At 35.0% G+C, this 5,206-nt stretch overlaps 1 pseudogene; it reads left to right on the forward strand.

Moving 5' to 3' along the window:
• Positions 1-3,509: 3,509 nt before the first annotated feature.
• Positions 3,510-4,744, forward strand: LOC111438104 (annotated as a pseudogene).
• The last annotated feature ends 462 nt before the right edge of the window (positions 4,745-5,206 follow it).

A 5,206-nucleotide genomic window follows, 5' to 3' on the forward strand; every position in this document is an offset into this window, starting at 1 on the left:
CTTTTTTTTTTTTAGTTGACTTTGACTCGAATTTTCAATTTGATTAACATTTTTTTCTAAGCTCCTTCACGTGTCCTGAACATTTTTCCCTTCTGCCCCGAGTTTGAAAATCACACTCTAAGACCTCCAAAAAAGAAGAAGAAACAAATTACGACTAGGACGAGGGTATCAGTTGTAATATCAAATCATACTACAAGACCTTACATTTTCTCCCCCATGAACATAGTTTGAATCATCTTCTTCTCATGGGTAGATGTGTTGGTTGATTTTGTTTGATTCTTCTTTCAATTTCTTAAAATGGTTTTCATTTTTGTAACAAAATTTTAAATTTCAAGTAAAAATCGTAAAACAATAGCAAAAACAGGTTTTCTAAGTTTATTTATGTGATTGTTCAAACTTAAAATTTTGAAAATATGTGTAGATAGTCAGTAATCAAATAGAAACGAATGGCCATATCCATCGGTACCCCATTAACATTTTGACTCTGGCCAGTGTGGCATAGTTGATAGTCTAGTAACGAATGTGCTTGTACTTGGAGTCGTTGAAAGTGGCGCTGGCAGAGTCGACAAGGCTAGACTTAAAACAGATCAATAACTGGTTCATCAACTAAAGAAAGCACCCTTGAAAACCATAAGAGGATATGCAGTTCGTGGTGATGGATGTTGCTCATCCACACTACAATTTGAACAATGTCATCTGCAATCCCTTCTCTATGGACTGTTCGTCCACTCTTTTCTTATGAGATGTCATTTTAACGTTGCGTTGTTTATGTTCATTTCACTTTTGTTTTAAACCTTTTCCTTTTACCCATTGAACTTTAACCCTTAAGTTCTTTTTTCTTAATTCTTAGTTTAGGCTCTTTGTATTGTATGTATGGATGCTTACTCTTATCTTTTAACATTGTTTAAAGTCCAAATGATAGGAATGTCAAACTCGATTAAAAGATTAGAACTTAACTTAGTAAAAGAAGTTATTAACCTAGCAATTTTAGAATAATTATTTAGTAGTCACCGGAATAAGTTCATTAAATTGTTAGTCTTTTGATTAGTAGAATTGATAGTATGGGCTGACTTATTGAGAAAGTTTATGAAATTTGTTAGTGTTTTCCATGTAAATACTCATACTCATGAAATGTAGGTTCTTTTTCACGTCAACAAATAGAATTGAAAAGTTAAGTGATTAAGGGTTCTTTGTTTCAAGAAATCTCTATTCTCAAGTAGTCCATTTTGTTTATTTTATTTGTTTCGACATATTTCGATCGTGAGTCATATCCAAATGACCTAGAGCAACAATAAATGCTAGTACATAAATCCCAACTATTTTGATTAAGCTATAAAAGGTGAGGATATGACAATGAGATTGTTGGGTATGAACTAAGTAAATAGTTTAGGTTGATATGTATCCTCTGCATACAGTACTTGAATTTTGCTGCAATGACCTTTTTTGGATTTTAACATTTAGAACATCCAACCCGAACTTAATTTTGTCACTTCTAATCCTCTTCCTCTAAATAATTATTTTATTAATATATTATTTAAAATTAGGATGAATCTCCCATAATATTAATGGAAAGAGAAGAGTGGAGAGACCATAGGCAACCACCCTAAATTTTAATTATTTAATCTATAAGGTCATTACTCTGCTCCTAACCTTACCTTTAATGTGGAATTGCTTTAATGGACACTTTATGATTTTGATATTAATTCATACCTCCTTTATTTCTTCGTGGGTAAACAAATACAAAGAAAATAAATGAAAAACAATGTTGAATTAAATACCCTATACTAACCTATACTAATAATGTTAATGAAATTCAACCTATACTAACATTGTAACGTTACAGATCCACTGCTAGCAGATATTGTCCTCTTTGGACTTTCCCTTTCGGGCTTCCCCTTAAGGCTTTAAAATGCGTCTACTAGGGGAAGGTTTCCACACCTTATAAATGGTGGTTTGTTTTCCTCCCCAACCAATGTGGAACATCACAATCAACCCCACTTCGAGGCCTAGCGTCCTCGCTAGCACTCTTTCCTTCCTCGAATCGATGTGGGACGAACCCCAAATCCACTCCCCTTTGGGGCCCAGCGTCCTTACTGGCACACCGCCTCGTGTCTACCCCTCTTCGAGGAACAGCGAGAAGGCTGGCACATTGTCCGGTGTCTGGCTCTGATACCATTTATATCCTAAATTTTACCTAATTAATCTAAGGTCATTACTATACTTTAAATGCGGAATTTACCATAAATGTGCCCTTATCATAAATGCGACATAATGTAACGGATCAGATAAAAAAATATATATAAAAAATAAAAATTTCACGGTCATTGGTTCTATTTCATAAATGCGACATAGGATTGTATTTCATGCTAGTTCGTCGTTTTGCATGTCAATCACATCATATCAATCATTTTCTATACATATGTCATATCATAACGTTTCCATAATTCCAAACATAACAATTTTTATCGTATACATATCATACCATAACATATCGTATCACAATAAATCATAATATAAACATATCAATTTATCACATATATCATACCAGAACATATATCATATCATTTTCATATCGTATTACAATACACACACACATATATATATATATTCGTCATTAACATGTCATATTATAATCGTATCATTTCGTAAACATTTCATAGGCATATTGTTTCCATATGCATATCCTAGTCATATCTTATTTTTAATCTTGTCATAACCTTATTGTCCTTGTACATCTCATAGTCATATCATTTCATGGACATACCTTAGCAAATTGTTTTCCAAACGTACCCTAACCATATAGTTTTATCAATTTATCATAATCATATCATTTTCTATACATAACCGATACCTATCATTTTTTAAATCTTTCATAACCATATCATTTTCTATACATAACCTAATCGTATCGTTATATTAATAATATCTTAGTCATGTCATTACATTACGTTCATCGCATCATTCTCGTATCCTACTCAAACATATCATAACGTAAGAGTTATCATACCATTCACATATTATAATATATACATATCATATCATAGTCATATCGGTTCATAAACAATTCATACATATCATATATATGACATGTGCATAACCACGGGGCACGTGTCAACATCAAATATAACGATTTGATAATAACATCATTTATTTAGTTAACTTTAGCCAATATTCTATTCTATTTTTAAGATTTTGCTTGAATTGCGATCAGACAGAATGGATGGAATTGATTCAAAGTTGCAATGGTAAGAGAAAGATTTCCATTTTTTTTTAATGATGGGAGATCCTGGTGGTGTTAGGACAATGGGCGTGTGAGGAGGAGAGCCGATTAGTTGATTTTTTTAATTATTTTCTTCACTGGTTTTACACCATAGGCATGAAGTGACTATTTTACGTGGAAACACTCTTTAACATAATTAATAAAATAATGTCATGGACTTATACGTTTGCATTAAGAGGGTTAAAACAAAAACAACCAAAAAATCTTCAATGTGAAATATAAAGAAAAAATGTCGTGGAGTTATACTTTGTGCAATCAACATCCGAACGATTTTCGCATCCACGTCTCGTCTTTCCTTGACTCCTACAACCAGCTCGACCCCATCGCCATCATTGTGATCATCGTCATTTACACCTTGGCTGTAGCCAGCACCAAAGGTCCTCCCGCTTAAACTACATTGCTTCCATTTTCCACGTTGCCATCATCCTCTTCATTGTCATTGCCGGCCTCACCAAGGCCAACCCAAAAAACTTCACTCCCTTTTCCCCCTATGGCCCTCGTGGCATCTTCGTAGCCTCTTCCATTTTGTTCTTTGCATACGTTGGATTCGACGTCGTTTCGACAATGGCTAAGGAAACTAAGAACCCTGCTAAAGATATACCTATTGGTCTTGTTGGGTCAATGGTGATCACCACATTAGCCTATTGCATTCTTGCAGTTACTTTGTGCTTGATGCAGCCGTACCAACAAATTGATGAGGACGCGCCATTTTCAGTGGCTTTTGAGGCTGTTGGATGGGGTTGGGCTAAGTACATTGTGGCTGCTGGTGCTATTAAAGGCATGACCACAGTGTTGTTGGTTAATTCTGTTGGACAGGCACGCTATCTCACGCACATTGCTAGAACCCACATGATCTCACCATGGTTTGTCAAAGTGCATGAAAGGATTGAAACTCCAGTGAATGCAACAGCCACAATGCTCGCTACAACAGCAATAATCACCTTCTTTACAAGCTTGGGAATCCTCTCGAACCTCCTCTCTATCTCCACCCTCTTCATCTTCATGCTCGTAGCCATCGGCCTGATTGTTCGACGCTACTACGTCAGCGGTGAAACGACACCATCCGACCGAAACAAGCTCATAATTTGCCTGGTTCTACTCCTGGGATCTTCAATAGCAACCACCGTATACTAGGGCTCAAGCAACGGCTGGATCGGCTTGGTGGTATCCAATTCCATATGGTTTCTCTCAACTCTAGCCCTATGGCTCGGTGTCCCACAGGCCAAAAAGCCTCGCGTGTGGGGCGTGCCGCTCGTCCCGTGGCTGCCTTCACTATCGATTGCCATCAACCTTTTCCTTCTTGGCTCCATCGACAAAGCTTCATTTGAAAGGTTTGGAATCTGGACTGAGATTCTGTTGATTTACTATATCTTTATTGGATTACATGTTTCTTATGGCTCCGTCATGGAATCCAAGACTACAGCAGGAGAGAAGTTAATAGCAGTTTGTGAATGGATCTTTTGAATTTATAATGATTGGCTTTGTGCTTTGATCTGGGGATTTGTGGTTTATGTTTGTTATTGTGTTAGCTACCATTCATGTGGGCAAGGATGGCGGTTTGTTTGTATATGTTTGAGCTTTCTCTCTAATTTGTTTGTACATGTAAAAATTATAGCTAAACAAACGGCTATAATGTATTTTTTTTTTTAATTGTTACAAATTTGAAACTTTTTATATTATTTTTGTGTAATTATAATAGATGCTATAAAAAAAATATAAAAAAAATACTAAAAACTGTGAAAATAAAGTATTAATTCTATTGATCAAGATAAATGGTTCACCTTATATAATTATCAACAACATTAATTAATTAGAAAAAATACAAAAATTTATAAGTGTTCAAGATTGTAGTATCATGTAGTTGAAGCATATTTTATTTTTTAATTTTTGTGTACGTTACTCTTTCATTCACGTACATTGTAATGT

Source organism: Cucurbita moschata, unplaced genomic scaffold (assembly GCF_002738365.1).
Source record: "Cucurbita moschata cultivar Rifu unplaced genomic scaffold, Cmos_1.0 Cmo_Scf00071, whole genome shotgun sequence".
NCBI lineage: Eukaryota > Viridiplantae > Streptophyta > Magnoliopsida > Cucurbitales > Cucurbitaceae > Cucurbita > Cucurbita moschata.